Genomic DNA, 24127 nt, shown 5'->3' with positions numbered 1-24127 from the left:
GTGGTATTTCCAAACCCTTCAGCTCTCTGTGTTGATGGATTGTACTACCGAATATTGAAGATTGGAATATCAAGATACATTAATATTGTTGGCAGAATATTGAGGGACAAAACATCGAAAGGTAAGTGCATATAGAGGAAGTATTGTTTTACTTGTACTATCTGGTAGCGCCAGATCCTCCAAAAGTGCCAGTACCCTTTTGCTGAAACCGCAGAAATTCCGTAAAACTAAGACGTATGATCGAGCTTTCTCAGGTATTGCTTTGAGAATTTGGAACTCCCTGCCTCTGGAAATCAGGACGATCCCTTCAACTTTTTATTTAAAAAAAGGAAGTAAGTTGAAGCGCTTCTGATGAACAACTTTTTGCCCTAGAATCCCCTTGCCTTATACTCACTCAAATACTCATCCCCTCTCCGCTTTTACCTGTCTTTTATTGTACTTGATTGGGGTTTTTCCGAGAGTTATCTCTGTATGCACTTTTTGTTCTCACTTTATTCTCAGATTGCCCCCAGCTCCTACTTTACTTTGTAACATGCCTCGTTTATTCTTGTTCCTTTATTCTCCATGCCTGCTCTGACCTATTTTTTTGCTCAGACTGTTTATGATTATGCATGCCATCATAGAGTTTCTCTCCTCTGGCACTTCTGATCACCTTATTGTTTGATTTATCGGTCTCTTCTTTTTTCCGCTCACCTGTACAGTGCTCTGATACCCTCAGGGGTCTTGATTGCGCTTTATAAAACTATTAAAATAAAATAAATTCTATTCCTACCTCCATATCCATGCATAATAAAAGACAATATCGGCTGGTGTGCGGGTGGAGCGGTATAGTAACACAAATAAAAAAAAAAAGGAAAAAAAAGAAAGTATACGCTGCACAGGCTCCCAGAGTCTCCTGCGGCCAATCCTGATGCTGCTGGCAGTATGAAAGCAGCATCAGGATTGGCCACAGCGCCTTGAATTTGTGCTCCCAGTGAGACTAGGAGCCTGTGCTTGCTGTATCCAACCGACAACGCAGCTCGGGTAGGAGACAGCTTGTGCGCTTGTTGGTTTGGCCGTCCTGAGACGGCAGGCCAAACTGACATGTGCACTGATAGCAGTACCCACCACTCCCCCTAGTGACTGCCCCTGCAATGGCCCCACCCCCAAGACTCAGCCCAGCCCTCAGAACGTGAAAAAAAAAATGATAATAAACCCTTCTTATTTTTCAAGTTTTGAGCCTGGCGGTGGGGGCGGTGGTGCCACGCTCCTCCGCCATAGAGGAGCCACCACAGATTAACAATATATATATATATATATATATCATCATGGTAGATATATACATATATCTCTACTCGCATTTCGATATTGTGTCCACGATATTTGGTGCCATTGAGATTGGTACCTCAATATTCTGGGTGGACACAGTTTCAGCTCATGTTAGCTAAATAGAGTGCCAAGACGTCCCGGCCTAGATGAAGCAGCAAACAGGTTGGCACTCAGTCGTGAGCGACTAGATCTACTGTGGTGACTTTGGAGCACCAATGGGTCATGCACTGGTGTATCTTTAGTTGGGGTGTTTGGCGCGTTAAACCCCTCCAATAAAATACATTATGTGATTGATGGTCATATCTTGTGGATAAGCTACACACAAGAAAAAGAGGGGTGAGAGGATAGAGAACCCTCTTCGACATCCCGCTCAGTAATTTAATCTCACAGATGGAATAGGGATAATGGCAACGCATGAAGGTGAATGAGTGTGTGGGAATGCACCAAATGGATTAAAACTGCCCTCACACACAGCAAGCTGTGTCATGCTTCATCATAGGGCTTCTAACACACCTCCGCGCTAACCCAACGCTGGAGGTGGAGCAATAGGGAGGGGAAAACAATACAACATACAGTGTAGGATCACAGGTGAGGAATGGTGCAGAAATAGTGATATAAAACTGGTAACAGGGAGTCCTTATCAAAATTGTAATACTAGGTACCCTGTCCAGATTTAAAACAAAAAGTGGATGCTAGGTTGGGGAGCTTATGATGAGACGCCAACCCCTCCACTCTGCAGAAGTTAGACATTGTAAGTGCAGTGCTGCCATTAAGAGTATATGGTGCTGGGAGCTTGTCATTATGAACTCCATGGCACCATAATGGCTACACTGAAAACTGAGAAGATTGGTATCATACTTATCAGCACATTAAACCCACACTTCATTTGCTGACTGAGTGTATACAACAAATGCTTAACACTGTCCTATGATACTGCCTTACTGCTTGACCACACTACCACTAACAGAGAGTGAGGTGCTATCTAACTTTACCTCTGCCTACCTTTGGGGTTCCACTGGACTCTGTGCACACTATACCTCACTTTAGTATAGTATATACAGAGCCAGCTTCCTACAGCCTCAAACAGTCTTTTGTAGCTATGTGATTGTTAGTAGTTGTGTTGGTAATGGCATTGGCAGTGCTTGTAGGGGCAATGGGTGGTGTAAGCTGCGGTGGCCTCCTGGAAAGGGCCTGGCATTTATTATTATTTTTTTTACAAATTAAGCACTGATCCCAGGTAAATATTTCACATACCAATCCCTCTTCTTTGGTCTCGCCTACTAGATAGCACATGCATGGTCCCCGACTTAAACGTTCTGAAGAAGGAAGATGGTCAAGCAGAATCCAACCTATCGGGACCTTCTTCTTCTTTTCTGAACCCAAGTGCTCCAATTTAATCATCCTCCCAAGAGGCATTTGTATTTGATATAAGCGTTCCCCCTACTGTTCAGAGTAACTTGAACCCTAATGCCTCACCATTTGCTTCCTCCGTAGGCAATAACGTCATTTATAATACAATTGAAAATAATTCTGAGGTAACCTGCCAAATCAATCATCCACCTTTTGCCCCTTACACCTTGGATTTTTCGTTTATATTTGACCATGAACCATTTATGACTAGGCCCTTCCTGTTAGGTTGTTTTGCTGAAATCCCTGGCCTTCAAATGATCCGAAGCAATGACCTTGCTCTGGTTCAAGTCCAAAAATATAATAATCCTAGGGGGGCAAGAGTAACGTTTGCATCTGAAGCTATCACCCATTTGATAATGTTACACAGTGATAAATTACGTTGTTGTGGCATTGACGTTCTTATACCTGAAGAGGTTCGCTCTAAAAAAAAGTGGTCCAAAATCAGCAGTCTAACACTTATTCTGAAATCGCCACAAGGGGCCTACCCCACTTGGAGGGAGAGAGTATATTGCCGGTCCCCCTTGGTAAAGAAGGTAGGAGGGTCTCGCTATTCACAGAGAAAAAGACTCAGTATGAATTTTCCGCAGATGAGGAAGATAAGAAATGGAGTTGGGTAGCAGGCGCTCTTAATAAAAATAGATCCCTAGGCTTAAAATGTGGGAATTCTTCCTAGCAGGGATATTACTATGATATCTTGGAACGCAGCCGGCTTAAGCACCAACGAAAATAAATTCTTATTTTTGAAAGAGCAGAGTGCAGATATAATATATCTACAAGAGACTTGGATCACAAAGGATTGGTCTACTGAAGATTATATAGTGCTGGGCCAGCCTGCGCTCAATGTGAATAGAGGACATGCTAAAGGAGGTATTGCCATTATGCTAAGTACAAGTCTTAGTTGGTCATATAAAGAATGTTGTCATGCTTCCAACTTAATTCAGGCGTTTAAGCGACATTTCAAGGATGTCCAGGATCACTCAAATTCCCTATTGATCGTAAATGCATATTTACCTCCTGATGCATCTTACTCTCACCTATTAAAACACCTATTTGTTTTTATCTCCTCTACCTTGGAAAGGGAAGATTGCAGGTTTCTAATGTTAGTTGGAGATTTGAATTCTAAAGTCTCTTCTCACAGTATAAGGGTATTCTCTAACACTGCAAAAAACGAAGCCCTAAATATCCCCACTGCCCAAAAAGGACAGATAAAAGAGGAGCTATACTACTCGGTCAGAGAAGCTTAGATCTTATAATTGCTAATGGGAGGTTAGAAAATGATATTCCAGCAAATTATACTCATAATGCCCCATCTGGGAGATCTATTATAGATTATCTAATTGTTTCTGCAGATTTATTTTGTAATCTCATAAGTATGGAAGTTTTGGGAACTGATTTTAGCGACCATATGTTGATCTGCTCCAAATTTAATTCTACTTGTGCTAAGGTAGGTCCCTGGAAATATAAAGGCAGTACAGTAGGGTCTAATGCAACACATGGTAGAATTCACTGGAATAGTCAAGCGACCGCTAAAGTAAAAGCGAACTTAACAGCTTTGATAAAAGATCAGCAGCATTTAGTAATGGCCGAGTGCGACTCTCCTCAATTTGATTTACTTTAAGCCTTTTCCCGTAATGTATGTTCTTTGTCTTCATTATGTAAATCAACGCATGCTCCAACTAAACGGGGATCATATTTTAATCCAATGCTCACCTTAAATAGGGAAATAAATAAATATATGAGGGCCCAGTTCCTGAATTTTTCTATAGAACAAAGTAATCTAATAAACCTATTAAAGAGGAAAAGGCACAGGAAAAAAAGCTCTTTAAAACAAATAAAGGAAGATGGCACATGGGTGCAGTTAAAAGAGGCGGCCTCAAAAAATAACTCCAAAAAGTTTTGGGAAATAATCGCTGACTGCTGCGGCACAAGAGTGAAATCTCTCCCCATTCCTATTAAAGAAGAGGATTGGAAACTCCATCTGGTAGAACTCTACTCTGTGAATTTTAATTCTACCACCTTTGTGGCTGCTGCACCTGACCCCTTCGAAACTCCTATATTCAACTATGTACATTCATTGAATGACGTGGTTGGATCTATTAAATCAAGCACTGGCATAGCCAATAGGTCCCGCCTTTGGGACCTTATAAATGTTTAGCCATGCAACACTTGATGTTGTTGCACCAAGGATATTGTGCTGGATAACTAAACACTTATAAGGTCCCAAAGGTGCGACCTATTGGCTATGCCAATGCTTGTTTGACTAGCATCTGCAGCCGCTGTGTTCCAGAGGCTTATGATGAAACTGTTTGGTGATATGCCGGGGGTTCTCTTTTCATAAGATGATATCTTGGTAATAGGCAATGACAAAGGTGTCTGACGATAGATTAAGGAAGGTTATGATGTACTATTAGAAAAAGATTTAACTGTAGAAATCTCTAAATGCAAGTTTGCAGAAAGGATGGTCACATATTTGGGACATGTCAGTTCAAAAGAGATTCAAACTAAAGAGAAGTTAGTAAGAGCCATTGTGAAAGAACTCTCACCCACATCTAATAAGGACCTTTGGTCATTCTTAGGGTTGGCGGAGTTTTATGCAAAGATTGTAGATAGATTGTCTGAAAAAAACTCATGCCATGACAGGGCTGTTAAAAACAATGCACAATTTTTCAAAAACGGCATTAGCAAAGCGCCGAACTTACAAGGGTTTGACCCTTAAGCAAATACTGTGATTACACCAAATACAAATGGTAAGGGGTTAGGTAGTGCTCTCACCCAGGTTGGATTTGATGGAAAGTAAAAAGTGGTAGCGTTTGTATCTAGTTCACTTACACCAACAGAGGAAAGGCATGTGGACATTAAAAATTTCCTAAAATGCTCTCTGGGTAAAATTTACACTGCAGAGTGACCACAAACCCTTTACAAAATTTTTGACAACAGATGGACTTTTTAGGGCCACAGCTAGAATAATCAGGTTATCCATTCATTTAAAAGATTACAGGTATGACATTCAGTACTTTCATGGTGCAAAGAAGTTTACAGCATATTTTCTGAGCAGGATGTCATTACCTTTAACTGAAATTGATATTCATGGAGTGAATTTTCAGTAGCTAACATTTCACAAGCTAATCCTCCTCAGGGTAGCTTTGGCCATAATGAATGGGAGGACGCTCGGAGCAGAGATGAGGTTTTGAAAGAGGTAAAGGAGAAAATAGTGAATGGATGGGGTGGTTTGGGGAAAAAAAAAAGTATGAGATTTGAACACAGAGGATTCTGGGAAGTCAGATGATTTAAGTGTTGCAGAACAGTTTGTGGTAAGCGGAGAGAGAAGAGTTCCTCCCACAGATGTAAGAGAAAGAACGATCAACCTTTATCATGGAGGACATTCTGGGATCATACCTACAACAAGCATTGAAAATGCAATAGGTCTCGCCTTTTATTAAGTTAAAGCCATTTGCCTTGCTATACAATACCATTAGCAAAGCAAATGGCTTTAACTTAATCAAAGGCGAGGCCTATAGCATTTTTAACGCTTGTTGACGCATGCTACGCTGAGAAGATCGTTGCTTGAGATGTGGAGACCCAGGGTGGCCTTTAGGGCGGTGGAACCAGTGCAACCGCACCTGGCACTAAATGGGGTTTTTTTTGTGGGGGGGGGGGCTGTGTTTCAAAATAACTTTTCGTTTAAAAGCACAAGAACTTCCTTGTGCGTTAGCAATTTTCAGGCAACAATAAAAATGTCAAGACAGCTATGGTGGGGGGCGTGGCTTGGCGCCGACAGTAATGGCCGCCTAAGCGAAAAGCTCCGTCGGCGCCGAGGCTCAAAACCCCCTAGATCTCCGTTATAATCCGGCAAGACGAGGTCGGAACAGCGCCCCACACCTGCGGAGGCGGGTCGGACCGGTGAGCCCAGAAATTACGGCGCTAATCGCTGCCGGAGGACGCGCGGAGCCCCGGAGGGTGCGGCGCCGGCGGCGTGTTGGGAGGAGCGCGGCCGAGGAATCACCGAGACGGCGTTCAGCTTCCGCGCTGTACACATCGCGGAGGGAAGGACGACATCGAGAACCGGGCCCCTCCCCCCCCCCAAGAACATCGAGTGTGGAGCAACAGGTGGCCGGCTGCGCACTGGGAGGCCTAAGGAGGCGCCGACAGCCAAGGTGAGACGGAGGAGTGGCGGTGACCCTTGCCGGTGGATGGGCCTTCGCGGACCTGCACGTACTTTAATCTGGAGGCCCCTGAACTAAGTAAAGCTGCATAAAGCGCGGCACCGGCTGAGTGGAGGGCGCGGCGCACTTCAACGGGCGGCATGGGCCCGCATAGTGCGCTTCCCGCGTTGTTGATGTCACCGGGCACCCGTACTGTGGCGCGGGGTGTCCCCACTGCGCCCTCAGGGTGATTTATCGCAAGGGAGTCGGCTGATGTCCAGGCAAGGCCGCAACCATAACCATAAGGGGAGATAACAAAGGTGGTGTATCCTCGCGGCGGTGCTCATACGCGACTGGAGCGGAGAGGGCACAACTACACTAACCTTGGGCAAAGTCGGATGGGAGTGGACCAATACAAGCTACAGGTACCATTGTTGGGCCCCTTACCAGATATTGACGGTGTGCAGGAAGGAGCGTGACTGGTGGTGCGGGGAGCGCACTCACCACCTCGCCGGGATCACCACCTCGCCGGGGGTGGGCCCTGCCCACGGCAGGAGGTGAGAAGCTACAATCAGACGTGGAGAACTTGCTGGAGCACAACGCGCTGGGGCCACGGGACGCACTGGTTGCGGCAAGGGCGCGGGCGCGTTGCCCACCCACGGGACGAGGAAAACACGACACAAGGAATTGTGGTCTGGAATCGTGAGCCCTCATCGACGCTGGGGTTCAATGAGCGCCAGACGGGCTATTCTATCTCATAAACAAATAACTGAGTTGCGGGACGGCGCTGTATCCGGGAGTTGAGTCCGGATACCTCTGGTTGTCGGGTGGGGTCGGCCCTGTGAAATCTGGTGGGCAGGATCGTGGTGGAAGTAACCGCCCTAGTAGACTATAACACCTCAAAGGGAGAAGTAACATCTGGAGGGGTGCACAAGTGAACATCGCACCATCACCATGAGACCTAAGAACGCCGCTACAGTGCAATCTAACAAGCTGGACAAATATGCCATCCCTAAAACGATGCCACAGGATGATGGGGCGCAAGAGGACCAGCCGGGTGAAGCGGAACCGTCTCTTCAGTCTATGATGGCAGCCATCAAGGGGCTGGGAACCACCCTCGAATCAAAAATGGACAAAATGTCCATCGAGATGAACTTGATGAGAGCTGATATGAGCAAAACAACAGAGAGAGTCAAAGCGAATGAAACCAACGTTATAGACTTCCAGACAACTACTCAACGCCTGGAAGAGAGACTTAATGCCCTGACCCACCAACACCGCCAAATGGCCCTTAAGCTCGAGAATCAGGAAGGGTGGGCCCGATGCAGTAACATAAGAGTGGTAGGGGTCCCGGAGGGACTGGAGGGACCGAGCGTCTATCTCTTTCTTGAAGATCTCATCCTAAATCACCTCAAACCCAAACGACTCATCACTCTTCACGGTGGAAAGGGCACACCGAGCACCGGATCCCAAGCCCAGGCCAGGTGCGGCCCCAGGACGATTATTGCAAAGATCCTCAACTACAGAGACCGTGACGCGATACTGCAGGCAGCGAGGGTCCAAGGGGACCTACACTACGACAACGCTAATATCCGGTTTTTCCCAGACTTCACTCTCAAGGTGCAACAGGAGCGGCGTTCCTTCTAAGAGGTGAAGGCAACTCTTCGACAACGTGGGTTTAAATACATGATGTTCTTCCCAGCTAAGCTAAAAATACTCATGAATGGAAAGTCGCTCTTCTTCACCAGCCCCCTGGAGGTACAGGACTGGCTGGACGGGAAGGCGGAACAGAAGAGGACCTCTGGGGCTGGGGGAAGCCAGAAGGAGCCTAACACCCGTGAACCAGGATTGCCAGGGGAGCGGACTGACACAGAAAGACGTAGCATGCGCTCCTAGAGATCAAGGTCCAGCAGTCCGGGTCTGGCAGCGGCACAGAGAGACTAATAAAACTGGGGTTCCAGAACTGAAGCCGGAGGCTATGTCATCAAACCGTAATGTATAAGTAGATATTTTGGTGAAATATGGGGCGGCAGACACTGGGACCCGCAGAACTGAGGGATGACCTCTTAACTTTGGAGGAACTCTATGCAGTGCTGGGAATGCACTCGAACATTAGTCCGACCCACTTGATAAATATAATATGCATGATGCATCCCTGGTTAGCATATCATGACTGCTTCATTTACTGGGGCGCCACCCTTAGATCTCGTGCTTGGCACTTCTTCGAGCAAATATATATTCATTTATTGATGTCTTTTTAAAATTAAGATTTGAGCATCAGCCAACGCGTTTCATTCCAAAAGGAACTTCGTCAGGGCAAAATTCATATGATATATTCATCATCCCACTGGGTTCCAGTTACAACAATTCTTGTAGAAACCAAATCCTTCGTATTTCACCATCAAAATCTGATCAAAATACTATTAGCAGTTACACTACGGGGAAATACGTACGTACGTCAACATTGACGAGGACTCTTTACAATTACTGAATACTTGAGCCACCTTATATATTTTTGATGAGATTTTGATGGTGAAATACGAAGGATTTGGTTTCTACAAGAATTGTTGTAACTGGAACCCAGTGGGATGATGAATATATCATATGAATTTTGCCCTGACGAAGTTCCTTTTGGAATGAAACGCGTTGGCTGATGCTCAAATCTTAATTTTAAAAAGACATCAATAAATTAATATATATTTTGGAATACATCCGGATCTCTCTCAACTTTATTCTGGTGCACCGTCCTACAATTTTTGAGATGCTCAAACAAAAACTGGGAGTGGCCCCTCTTTGTACGAATTCTTTAATGAGCCCAAAACCTGGCGCAAAAAAAGGTATGCATCTGGCTGCTCACTTTCCACCCATTTGGAGGCCTTCTTTGTCTTAATGCCATGGCGTGAATCGGGCCACGTGTCATCCTCCGGGCAGGAAATGGCAGACACTCCCTGACACTGTGTGATGATCCCGCAGGCTTAGCCCATAAGCGCTCCGAACATTTCTCACAAGGGTATTAAGTCATCCGAAATCTCACACCATGTGTTGTGAATAGGATACTTTGCTTCCTGATTGGCTGACCCTGGGTCGTATGTGTGCACTGTGCTGTCATAACAGTAGTCAGACCTCATTAAGGGTTTGCTTTTTCTCACCAGTAGCAACCGTCAGCCACGGAGTGCCGAAAAATGACCCCATTTTGTCACGTCCTCGAAAGCTCAGAGGTAGAAGGACTTAAAAGGAAGAAACTAAGAGGCCATATTTGGAGGTCTTCACTGAAGGGCCAGCTCTCCGGGGGCCGTTATCCACCTTTTTGCTGGTGCTTGCGCTGACCAACACAATTTTGCTCGTTCTAAGGGCAAATTAAAACTTACACAGGATAGGATGTGCAAGGAAGGACAGGGCTGGAACCAAAGGAAACAACCACCACACCAAGGAACCTTTCTAAAAAAAAAGCAAGGTTCGCTTTCACTTTCGTCCATCGTGAAAGCTTTCTTCTCTTTATGGGGCCATGTGTTTTGAAACACATGGCCCCATAAAGATAAGAAAGCTTTCACGGCAGAAGGAAGGCAGACGAGCCCGCCCAAATGGGACGGCTCAGAAAGCCGAACTAAAACGTCACCAACACCTCTGTTCCAATGGCTGGCCACCGTTTAGCATAAACGGTGACGCCGGCTAATGGAAAAGAGAGGCGGGGCTTAATGCCCTTTACAGAAAATACCCCAAATCAATAATTCTCGCCAGGAAGACTGCTCATGTGCGCAGCCCACGCCAGGTGAGACCAAAAAAGGAGACTGAAAGAATTGTATTGGTGGCCACAAGTTGATTTGGAGGTTAAAAGGTTTATCAGATTATGTGCAAAATATGAAATTGCTGACAAAACCCAGAAAACCTTCCCAGTGTACTTGGGGAGGAGGTTGCTTTGGATGCCATGGGACCAATTAACGGGGAGGATGGTACAGGCAAACACATTTCAGTCTTGGTCAATGTATTTTCACATTGGTTAGAAGTGGAAATTATTGATAAAGTGAGCACCACAACGGTAATCAAATTCTTTGATGAGGGATTTTTAAGAGAAGGCATACTTTGACAATGGGCAACAGTTGAAGTCCATTGAAATGAAATAATTTTTTAAAGAGTCTGGCATAGAGCAAAAATGTACTGCTCTCTATCATCCCAGTAGGAATGGTATTGTGAAAGGGTGAACAGAAGCATCAAAAGGTATATTATTACCACTGCCAAATAAAAGCAATATTTCACGAGAGGATGACATTTATAAAATGGACAACCAGTCATGAAAAAGCCCGTTTTCATTGATGAGAGGTAAAGTACCGTAGTCCAAAAATCAATCCAGGTTCAATGAAAAGTGACATGGTAGAATGCGATCTCCAGGAAGTTAAGAAATATATCAAAGAGTCACAGAGCAATAATAAGTTGTAATACAATTGGTAAACATCGTATGAAATAGGCAAAGTTAAGTGCTGGTCAATGGGTGCCTGTGAAATATGCCAGGAAAGTAGCATAAAGGAGAAAGCGAATTTAATGAGCCTGAGAAAGTAGTAAAAGTAATTAATAAGACGGCTGTGCTGGAAATGGTGAACTGTGACATTTGAGTCACCAGGCCTTAATGACAAGTACTGCTGGTGATGGTAATCAAAGAAAATGGCTCCTCACAGTTATTGGTGGCTAGAGTACAAAGGGTTTGCTCCAAGAAATAAATTGTTCCAGGAAATTGTTCTGGTGAATGTATTGAGGAGGGTACAAGTTCGTACATCGATTTGGACCATGCAAGTAAACAGGATTCTTGTGAGATTATACATAAATACATAATGTGTTGCAGTACGTCTCAAGCTTCAAAAGACGTTCTAACATCTAAAAGGTAGAATAGTCTGGAAACCAAAAAAGCTGGACGCATACTTGTGAGTAAAATGTCCATATTTATATAGATATTAAATAAGAACCTTAAAAAAAAATGTAAAAGACAACTGTGTAGTATTGAGTTTAGAATGTAAATAGCATGTTCTGCTGTGTGCATTCCAAATTCTGTATTCCTGAATAAATAAATAAATAAATAAATAAATACATATATATATATATATATATATATATATATATATATATATATTACCTACTGGCGGTCGCCAGTAGGTAGTTATAGTTAGGACCTAGTTACTATAGGAAAATGGCAACATTCTATTCGCAATAACTTTGGCGCCGATTGATGAATCTTCGTGAAATTTTCAAAACTAATTCTTTGGCAGGGAGAAGGGTCTTGGTCTAGATAGCACGCTTTTATTTGGTGTAAATCCGTTCAGTAGTTTTTGAGAAATATCGAATTTTACAGATATCGATATTTGGGAATTCTGCCATCTGATTGGCTAAGGTGTTACGAGCACGAGCTTGCTGCTGATTGGCTGCGAGCGCTGCGAGCGTTTACAACTAGGAAGTGTTGGCCGCCATTTTGTGATTCCGTTGAAGTGCGTAAGGGGGGAAAAAGGGCGAAAAAGGGCAAAAAATGTGGGAAATAGGAGGGTAGGAGCACTGTAACCTCTGTGGGGTGTTTAGGGTGTGCTATAGAGGGGGTGCGAAGTGAACTAATCATACCTACCGGTGTGAAAGTGCTAGGCTATGAAAATTAAGTGAGGTATTGCCTAGAGTGTGATGCTGCTAAGGTGAGGTGGTGCGGGACTCAGGGGTTAGAGCGTGAGTCTAAATTGTGTGTCTTATGCTGTGAAGTCATGTGTCATTGCCGCTGCAGTACAGTTGTGGAAGTAGTGTTAGCATGTGTTTATAACTACTAGGACGAACTACTGACCGTTACTGGTCTGAAAGTCCTGGGGTACGAAAAATATGTGAGGTAGTGTGTAGAGTCTCGTGCTGCTAAGCTGAGCTGCTGCCGGACTCGGGGATGAAAGCGTGAGCCCAAACTGTGTGTCATATGCTGTGAAGTCACGTGCTCTGGCCGCTGTGCCACATCTGTGCAAGTAGTGTCAGCATGTAGTTATAGCTACTTGGAGGAACTTTTGTTTCGAAGATTGTAACTTGTGTATGATGCTTAGGGGGTGTTATACAGGGAGTGCGAAGGTAAATTTGTGTGTCTGAAATGAATTTGGTATGTGGAAAGTACTGACTCCTACGGGTCTGATGGCGCTGGGGGCATAAGGTGAGGTGCTGCTGGAGTTGGGAATAAAGCTGATGAACTACTGACCCCTATTGTGAACTTTTAACGTGCCGTTGAATGTTCGATAAAATGTTGCAAAATCGTTAGGTTAAAAACAAAATGATGAACTTTTAACCTGCAGGTGTCTTAGAAGGGTCCAGAAAGTGTGGTGATAAAATAGGTTGAACTTGTGACCTGTATGTGGCGCGGAAAAATAAATAGCTTTTCGGAATGAAAATTCAAAATTAACCCATGGAGGTAAGTTTTGGAATGTTGTTGAAGGAATTAAGTATTCTGATTTGTTCTTTACATGTATTTATGTGTGGAGCGACAGAGAAATTGTGCCATTTCTGGTTTCATTCTTGATAAAGTCAGAGCTTTACATGTACTATGTGAGAAATTGAGAATTGTATGCGTGTGTCATTTGAAATCTGGATAACAACTACAAAGGTGAGTTAGAAATGAGCAAGGTGTGTTATGTGTTTATAGTATTGATTAAGTATTTGAAGAGATGTTTTTAATTTTGAAAGTATTTTTTATTTCAAAGTAATATAGTGTTAGTAAAGTGTGGTGTTTGATATTTTTTTGAAACATGCATAAAATTTGAGCTGTTATATAAGTATTTTATACATGTTTAGAAATTTTTCACAGAGAAGAAGTGTAGTTTGTCATCTTTATAGGACTGTATTGTTTTGAAAATGAGGTACAGCGTTAATTTGAGTTTGTAATGTATTTGGGGAGATAAAGAAAATGTTGCACGTTTGCAACTGATACTTTTTGTGGAAATAGTGGGGTGGAGGGGGTGGTGGTAGGAGACGTATGTGTTATTAAGTTAAAAGCGATAAAACGAAATGCAGAAATGTTATGTGGGCAGGTTGTGCTCTCATTTTTGACACTGAGAGGTAGGTTTGAATGTATGTCAGGGTAGGTTGTTGTACAGTGGGGCAGTGTACAGTGTTTTGAGATGACATGGAGATGGAGATAGGAAAAGTGATGCGTTCCTTTTATATGTACGCATAGTTTGAATCATGTGATACTAAGTTGAGATATAATAAGAATATAGGGCCATATTATCAATGACGGCGTTAAAATTATCGCCGCTTTAGCGTCAGGAATCTGCCGCTAAAGCGGAGATAATGGGCTTGATAATATGCCCTTGTGAATTCCCATAGAAGCCCATGTTCACACCGGAACATGGGCTTCTATGGGAATTCACAAGGGCATATTATCAAGCCCATTATCGCCGCTTTAGCGGCAGTTTCCTGCCGCTAAAGCGGTGATAACTTTAACATCGTCCTTGATAATATGGACCATGGTTTCTGGTTTGCATTTGGGTATAGTGAATAGTTTTTGTAGTTTCTGACTAGTGAATAATAAAAAGGTAGATATACTAAAATATATGGTAGTAAACGTATTAATTATTATGGAATAGAAGTAGTTGGGGAGTGCTTCTTTAGAAGAGATGTTTTATAAATGTGTGAGAGATAAAAAAAATTTTTTAAATGTGCGGTATATTTTCTGTATGGCTTTGTTGACATTAGAGAACTACTTGTGATTATAAGTGATACTGTTTGTCAGGGTGTATCACTGTGGCGGATATATGTAGGTGTTGAAGTGGTTCGTGTTTTGCTGATGGTGAGCTTCACTATCCCTTTTGAGACACTCGTCAATTTATTCATTCCATTTAATATCTTTAATATAGATACAGTAAAGGGACTGTATATAACAAGTTTGGGAATTAGAACTTTGTTTACTCTCCCCATGCCCTGCTATACACTCCACAGAGTGTTTAAACGACTTTCATAACATATAGATGTCTAGCTAGTAAAGGTGGTGTAGTTCGACTGGGCCCATTTATAAACCGTGCTATGGGATGGTTTATGTTTTACCCGCCAGTTTGCATGTTTGAATACTTTTTGCTGATAAGTGTTCTGGCAGACACCTGTTAAAATTAACGTCGTATATGGGTATAGTGGCGCTACTGGGAATGGTGGGGGTTTCTGTTTGATTTCGTACTGTTAAGGAAGGGCGGGGGTGGGTGTGGGGGAGGTGGTTATGTTGCTGATTGAAACACAAAATATAGAAACGTGCAGATGTGGAGCTACTAAAGGTGATCTAGTACCACTGGGAGCACTTATATATGGCATGGTATATGTTTTACCCGCACATTTGCATGTTTTAATACGGTTTGTTGATGAGCTTTTCAGGAGACATCTGTTGAAGTTAAGGCTGTGTATGGCTATAGTGGCGCTTCTACGTTTGCTTGGGCTCTTTCTCTTATTGCGTAAAGTTAAGCAAGGGCGGGTGTTGAGGTGGTGTAGTCGTACTGTGACTATTTATAAACCGTCTTATGGTATGGTGTACGTTTGAGTTGCAAAATTGTAAGTTTTAATAACTTTTGCTGATGAGCGTTCCGGCATACACCTGTTGACATTAAGTCTATCTTTGGCTATAGTGGCGGTAACGGGAGTGCAGGGGCTCATTGTTTGATTTCGTAAGGTTAAGCATGGGTATGGGTGGGAGATGTGCGTATGTTGCTGATTATAAGACAGACATTTGTAACGTGGACATGTGTAGTTAGTAAAGGTAATGTAGTTTGAGTGGGCCTATTTATTAACTGCGCTATGGTATTGTTTATGTTTTTCCTGCGAATTTGCATGTTTGAATACTTTTTGTTGATAAGTGTTCTGGCACACACCTGTTAAAATTAAGCCTGTGTATGGGTATAGTGGCGCTACTAGGAATGGTGGGGGTTTCTGTTTGATTTCGTATGGTTGTTGAAATTAAGTTCTTGTATTGGTATAGTATGTTTACTAGGTTTGGTGTGGCTCTTTCTTAAATTTGGTAAAGTTAAGGAAGGATGGGGAAGAGGGTGGTGCCGTGGCTGTGTGCCGATTTATGATTCGCTTTATGGTATGGTATATGTGTTACTGGCAAATTCCCATGTTTTAATACATTTTGGTGATGAGTGTTCCAACAGACAGATAGAGAAATTACACAACATTTCTGTGGATAAGACATCTTCGTGCTGATAGACACTCTTGTACTGTGGTAGCTGATAGCGTTGATGGAAAATTATGAAACTTAGTGCCATTGTAGATTTTAATGGAAGGTTACACTGTTTGTTTGTAACTATGGTGTAGTTAGGGTTCTAAGTGGGAGACAAAAAGTGGGGGTGCTCTAAAAGGGGGGGGGCAAAGCTCTTAAAGGGGTGTGGGCTATGCAAGTCGGGGCGTGGTCTAAATCAAGATAAGTATCATTGTGTGCTTTGGAAAATCCTCTCCAATTATCGTAGGTTCGGAAAAAAACTTTGTTTAAAGGATTTCCGTTTCTTCTACAACGTGGGTAACCTAGCGTAATGTCTCCAGTTCTCAGTAGTGAGCAAAATAAGCACACGTACATCGATGTGCATGCTGTCACTGCAGTGTAATAAAAAAAAAAAGAATTTACTATATTTGAGAGGGCTGAAAATAGAGCCTGGTAGAGAGTTATTTGGAGGCTGCCTGAAAATAAGTGGCGGTCCCCAGACCCGGCCCAATTAAAGCCCAGTATCCATGCATCCTAAGCACTGCGCCATGCAACCATCTTTTAATTGATGGATATATTCCTACTTATATATATACATAAATCTGTTTGTCCGCTTATCTTAAGCATCTATGAGCGCACTCGCCCATAGTAAGCACTGTGCCATTCATGCAGCGATACGCCTATATATGCATAGATATATCTGTCCCAGAATCAATCCTAAGCATTTATCAGCCCACCCGTCTATCGTAAGTACTGGTCTTTGCATTCATTCATCCTTCCATCCATCCATACATTGATACATTGATCTATGTATCTATCCGTTAATGCATCTGGCCATGCATCCACTCGCCCTTTATTCAACTATACGCTCTTATTTCCATGCATCATCCGCCTCCGATCTTAAATACGACGTATTATACTCATCCAGCTACCCTCTTAAGGCGTTGAAAAGGCTTGCGAAAAGCATTGACAGGCAGATTTTTTAATAAAGAATAACAAAGCTTTGAGTTACTCTTTGTGGAGCATACTTCAACACGCTTCTCTGGTGGTGTTTTAAACAAAGGTACATCTAGCGAAAGAAATGTAAAGGAGCTTTTAAGTGTAATACGTTAATTTAGAAACATAACATTTTGTCGAGTTGTTTATAGGTACACTGTTTTAAAGTTACAGTGACTGACAGATACTGAATACCTGTACTTCTTATATTTGAGAAAGTATACCAGAGAGCTAATTTGGGGGGGTGAGAACCGTGAGTTCTATATTTCCATGTGAAGTACAATATAGTAATATAAAAGTAATTGGAAAGCTTTTATGTTCATATTAAAGAGGGGGTGTAAGAACTTAGTGAGGCAAGCAAAGTGTGTGTTTTCGTAGCACTAAAACAAGACCGTGTGTAAGGTGAGAGCAGGTTCGTGCTGGAGTTGCCTTGTTGGGGTCATTTGCAGAGGCGCAACCAGAGGGAAATTTCAGGGGAGACTAATTCTTTCAGCAATAGGCAGAGTCGGCATGTAGGGGTTGTAAAAAGAACAGAGTCTCCTTTACAAAAAAATGATGATGTTTTGAAGACCGGTGAAGTACTCGGATGCGGCTCTGTGTGTGCGCCCGGAAAGCTGTGTCTGAGAGTGCGGGGCAACGGGCGTTGCACGCATGGTGGTCTGTCTGCTAATCACACCACGATGATGTTACTGGTGCGTTGCAAAAAGAGAAGGGAAATACGGAGAGAAAATGGCTCTCTTTAAAGGATTTCCCTTCTCCTACAATGCGAGTCACTTGGCATGATGTCTGCACTTCTAAGTAGTGAGCAATGTGCATGCTCTCACAGTGTCACTGCAGTGCAATAAAGGAAAAAAAACGGATTAAGTTTGTAAGGTCGGGAAATAGAGCCCTATAAAGACCCGTTTCGAGGCTTCCAAAAATAAAGTGCCGGTGGTCACATCCCCACAGACAACCCCTCCAGTTAAAGCCCTGGGTGCAGTGTTATGTTTGCGAAGTTCTTGATAAAATTGTTAGGTAATACATTTTTGTGTGCTGTTTGGTTGATAATATCATTCTAAGTACATAGATTAAAACTTAAACAAATACTATTTATAAAGTTGTGTGCGGTGGGTTGCAGAGAAAGTGGTGTGGCGGAGAGGTGAAAAGTATGAGGTAGTGCAGTTATATATAAATTGTAAAGGAGTATGTAAATAATTACATAAATACTTGCTGCATGTTCTATGGTACTACTTGTCATCCTACTGCTCATCCGTCGTGCTCCATCACGTTGCAGTACTGGGTCTGGAAGTTGTTAGTGGACGTTTTGCAATTGTATGGTATTATTTTAACATAGTGAAGAAATGTGAAAAATAATTGAATCTATTTTTTGTTTTTCAGAAAATTATTTCGTTTGGATTGAAATTTGGAAATGCCTAGAAGAAGTGAAAAAAAAAGAAAGGAGAAGAAAAATATATATTTGACCAAAAGGAAAGATCTTGAAGTAGAATAAAATGAGAGTAGTAGAGAAACTGTTTGTTCGAGTAAAAGCAAAAGACAAATTTTGAAAAAAATATTACGAACATTTAATGAGAAAAACATCACGCTCAGCAAAAAGAAGAATTTTTCAAGTAAGGTGAAGCAGAGTTCAATTTCAAATACGAGGAAATGGAAGGATGATAAAGAAATAGTATCTGGTACTCGGAGACAAAAACAATTTCAAGAAATTCGTCAGAGACTTTTTCGATCTAGAGTGATTCAGAATTTATTGAAAACATGCTGCAAATATAAAAGAAGAATGTTCCAATTCAAAGACAAGCAGCGTATTGAAAGTATAGTGGATACTGCTTTCAATTTGAAACAGAAGTTGTTCATTTTGATTTTAAAGAGATTGAAAGTATTGTATAAAATAGTTAAAGTATTGAAAGACAAACGTAGAAAAAAAAGACTTGTGAACAGAACCAACTTTTGTAAAATCTTTAGTGGACATTGGTGACATACTTCTAGTACTGAACCTTTTTTTAATGAGGAAAGTTACTTCCAGGAAAATAGTTTATCATTTGCAGTTGATACTGGAGGTCATTGCTACGAAGTTCAGGATGGTGTTCCTCTTCCAAAGGAGGTAATGGTTGGTAAAAGTGCACAAGAGTTAATAGCTGAAGAAGTGCAAGGGAAACGTTCACAAGCTTCTGTGTATAAGTGGAGTTGTAGTAGCATTTGTAGTATTCGACAGGAATCCATTGATAACATGCGAAATTTGCTACGAGAATATACTCAGAAAGTATAAAACAGAAGATTAAGTTGTTACAAAGACTAGATCCATGTAATGTAAGAAAATATACTGAGAAGTATGGGCATTCTCTGGCTTGTCTTTCAAGAAAGGTTTGTAAAAGTGTTTTTCATCACTTGAGGATGTTAACAGTACACCATTCAGAAATGCAGAACTTTGTAAAGAAACTGTACTATGTAAAAAGTCCTGCATTAAGTTTAAGTGAACTGAATGGAAGTCTTGTATAGGGTCCTTTATCAGATGTTCAAAAAAAGTGTGATGGTATTGAAATGCGATATTTTGGTTCAGAAGAGCAGTTCATAGAAAGTGGAAGTTTGACAATTACAGATGGAGGAGATGAGAAAGTGATGAGCACTGATCAGTTTGAAGAAGAAATTGGAAAGTTTAATGTAGTGTGCTCTGAAATACCAAACTATGTTTGTGTTTGTTGTCGACGTACTCATTATAAAAGTCAAAGTAGGAATGTTGATTTGTATTTGAAAAGTGAAAAGGAGAACAATGGTAAGTGGGAAGGATTTGCAACTCATTTGTTTGTTGAAGGTCGATTTGAGTTAGGTAGTTATCAACGTATATGTAAATATTATTACAACAAATTAGAAGAGAACAAAATGCCTGCTAGAGCAGTGCATAATAAGTTGGAGTTAGTAGCTATTCCGCAGGAGCTGGCCAAATTGAATAGATATGGGTCGGTTCTAATTTAATCGGTTCATCCTTTTCAAGCTATAATTCGGATGGAGCCTAAAACAGGTAAATTGCCGCCAACAGACTTGCAAAGCGGACTGAAAGGAAGAGTGGTGTACTTACCTTTGGATTTTAAGAAAAACATTGAAACTATTGCTGGAGAGAAATAGGAAGATGAGGCAGTAGTTATTTTAGCAAATGGTGTACCCACAAGGAGTCGGAAAATATGGCAAGAATTTGTGGATGTTAATAAAGTTGAAAAGGCTACCTTATATCTTATAGAGAACAATATTTATTACAAAATGTGAATGTGGATGAAAAGGTAATACATTTAGAAGATGATTTTGAAATTTCAAGTGGTCAAATAGAGAAAGTGGACAAGTCAAGGACTGAAGAGATTTATGAACATTATACAATATGTCCTTTGCATTCAAAAGAAGTGATAGGAAGTAGCATTGAGTTATTTCAAATGAAAAAAGCACAGGGAACTCCAATGAGTATATGGGGGAAAAGCTTAGAAGCTCGTTGTTTTCCACAGTTGTTTCCTACTGGAGAAGGTGGACGATATGATGACCGACCTGTACGGATTCCAGCTTCAGAATATCGGTCAACAAGATTATATTCAGAAGATCCTAGATTTCGACAGTGCATTCCATACATATTTCACCTTTTGTTTGAAAATGATTTGTCTTCTCTCTCGTATGCAGTGAATCATATACTTAAAACTGGAGTTCATGAATCACTTCTTTCTGCAAAAGAATTTGTGGAGAAAGTTCAAGAAACAGTTGAAAATTTAGAAGCACAGTTAATCAATTTGATGGCATGTCAACGTGGAACAAATTAGTATTGGTATCGTCGTCATGGAGAACTCAAATATATGTTACGGAACTTAGGTACACCAACATGGTTTGTCACACTTAGCTGTGCAGAGTATGCATGGGAAGTTTTTAAGAGAAGCAAATTCTAATATAAAAAATGTTGAAATAAAGACTCCTGGTGAACTGTGTTCATTGGATCCTGTAAATGTGTGCAGATATTTTAATCATAAGTTTCAAGGTATGATGTCTTTTATCTGGAATAAAAATAATCCACCTCTTGGAGAAGTTACCGATTTCTTTTGGAGAAAGGGGTACCAAGCAAGAGGTGCACCTCATATACATATGCTACTATGGGTCAAGGATGCACCTAAATTTTGAACTGATTCTGATGAAACAGTATTGTCTTTCATCGAACAGTATGTGACATGTGAGATTCCAAGAGAAGGAGGAGATAGAAGCATGAGACAGAAAGTTTTACGTTTCCAAAGTCACCGTTGTAGAAAGTACTGCAGACGGAAATACAAGTCTAAAGGAAAATTTTACACCAAATGTCGGTTTGGTTTTTCCCGTCCAGTCATTTGTAAAGGAAGAGTAAATTCTTTTTTTCTTCTGTGAGGCACACAATAACTCGGAAATCTCCAAAGAATACCTACAACTTAAAAAGAACAGAAGTGTCAAAGTATATCAATGACTACAATCCAGTCATTTTAAAAATGTGGAATGCGAACATGGACATCCAGTATGTTGCGGATAACTCAATTGCTGTTACACGTTATGTTACATCGTACATAACAAAATCTGAAAAAACTGAGATGAAACAAATGTGGGAAGAAATAGTCTTAGCAAAGAATTGTACAGCTTTAATTTGAAAATGCTTTCCCACTGAGAAATTAGATCGTATGAATGTTCAGACCGCTTGTGTTCTTCAAGTTTATATTCAAAGTCACGAGGAATCATTTGGGTAAGTTTAGGTCTTGCCTGCAAACGAAACAGAGTGTTGAAATCATTGGAAGAAATTGATCAATTAGCAGCAAATGAGCCAGATAGTACAGACCTTCTTTTTTTTTTTTTCATAACTTTATTTTCCTGTATCAATAAAAAACAAAACATACAGATGGGAAAAGAAATCATCAACACCAAAGATACAATCAATAATGTGCATGGAGTTACAATAATGGACACTGAACATTGCTGGGGATTGTTCGAGAAAATACATACATTCACATCAACAGTGAAAGTCCAAGAAGTACACAAGGCAAGACCTCCCAGAGTTCCAATCTCGAATGGATGGTGGGGAAACATTTCTCACGGGCCAGGTGTAGACCCGGTATGAGACAATGGAAGGGCTCCTCTCTCTGCACCAAGTTCTAGTTTGTAATATTTCAACCATGGGGACCAAATTTTTCGGAATTTGCGCGGGCAGCCCCTCGCCTTATAAACCACTTTCTCAGCCGCCATGTAGAGATCCATGTTGGACTTCCACTCCATAAGTGTAGGACGGTGATGTGCACCCCAGTACTTGGCAATATCCCTTTTAGCCACCACTAACCACAAGTTGGCCAGTAGGAGCCCATAGCATGGCAGGTCAATATCCGTGGGAATTCCTAGGAGTAAGAATTTAACGTCCATCTCCATGTTTGCCCCGAGTATTTTGTTTAATTCCTCCACTATTGTGCGCCAATAGGGCTGGATGTAGCTGCATTCCCAAAGAGTGTGAATATACGTGCCATGTTCCACCCTGCATCTGAGGCATGCAGGGTTGTCCACCCTCCCCATCCTGTGTAGACGTTCCCTATCATAGTAGACCCTATGAAGGATCTTGTATTGAATAAGGCACAATCTTGATTTGATTGCTGTCTCTCGTGAGGGCATGAGGGCCGCTTCCCAGTCTATAACCTCGAGTGGCCCCGTGGCGAGTTCCCATTTTGCGTGAAGTGGGCCAAGATTGTCCGGCATATTATTAATTAGCGTTTTGTATGTCAGAGATACTGCCTGATCTCCTCTTGAAGGAGTCTGCCCTCAAGGGGGGCATATTCCGGCAGCGTCACATCGTCTAGTCCCTCCACCTGCCAGGCATGTCGAAGTCTAAGATAAGCGTAGGCTTGGGAACTATGTAATTGGTATTTGGATTGAAGGAAAGAAAAAGAAACCAGAGAGCCTCTCTCCAAGGTATCTCCAATCTTCGAAATGCCAATAAGGTCCCATTTCTTGAATCCCCTCAGCTTCTTAATCTCAGCCAGGCTAGCCCCTCCCCACAGTGGGGTCTCCCTCATAGGCTTCCCCTCCCATCTCATCAATTTCCCTGCAGATTTCCAGGCCTCGATTACCCTCTGCGTCGCCGGAAGGAGTCGCGACTTTCCTGCTCCCCCATATAAGTAGTGCAGCGGGGAACGTTCATGGAACTGGAGTCTTTCCAGCCTATACGTCGGGTGATGCCCTGGTGTGTGGTTCCATTAATTAATTAATGATAAGGTGGGCCGCCCTATCATAGGCCCTTATATCCGGTACGGCCAATCCTCCATTATAGCGGTTACGTCGCAGGGTCTGCAACGTTATCCGCGGATGAGCACCGTCCCATAAAAGGAGGCGCAACTCACTGTTAATGAGAGTAAAAATAGTGTCAGGTATTTTGTAATATGTGTTCTGGAGAACGTAAAGAAGCTGAGGAAGCGTTACCATTTTATACATTGCGGCTCGCCCCATAATAGTTCGAGGGACTTTTCTCCAGCGTTTCCCATCCGCCTGAAAATCAAGCAACACTCGTCGTATATTGCGATCCAGGCGCAGCACAGGGTCGGTGGTGATGTAGAGACTTAGATAAAGAAAGCCCTCCATGGCCAGGCGCAAGCAGCTGGGATAAATGTAGGGCACTAGGTCCCCACTTAGCGGATAAAGGGTGGACTTAGTCCAATTAATCTTATAGCCAGTGTAGCTGCCATATTCCTCAAAGATGTGCAGAAGGCGGGGGAGTGTTTCAGCGGGTTGTGTGACATAGAGCAGAACATCGTCTGCGTACAACGAAATATGCTTCCTCTAGGGAATCCATACTGGCTAGAAAGCAGCCCAGTCCCGGTCGGGCACGAACCACACAAGCCAGGGGCTCCAATATGAGGGCAAACAGTAAAGGCGATAGAGGGCATCCCTGCCTGGTGCCCCTCTGAATCGGCCAACTATCTGAGAGAGTGCCTCGGACATGTTATATAACAACGCCAGCCATGCTAGGAAAATCGGGCCGAAGCCCATTGCTTCCAGAGTCCTCCACATAAAGGGCCAGTGGATAGTGTTGAACGCTTTCTCCGCATCAAGCGAGAGAAGCAGATGGGGA

This window comes from Triturus cristatus, chromosome 7, assembly GCF_964204655.1.
Source record: "Triturus cristatus chromosome 7, aTriCri1.1, whole genome shotgun sequence".
NCBI lineage: Eukaryota > Metazoa > Chordata > Amphibia > Caudata > Salamandridae > Triturus > Triturus cristatus.
The sequence above is the reverse complement of the archived record's forward strand: the minus strand, read 5'-3'. Positions refer to the sequence as shown.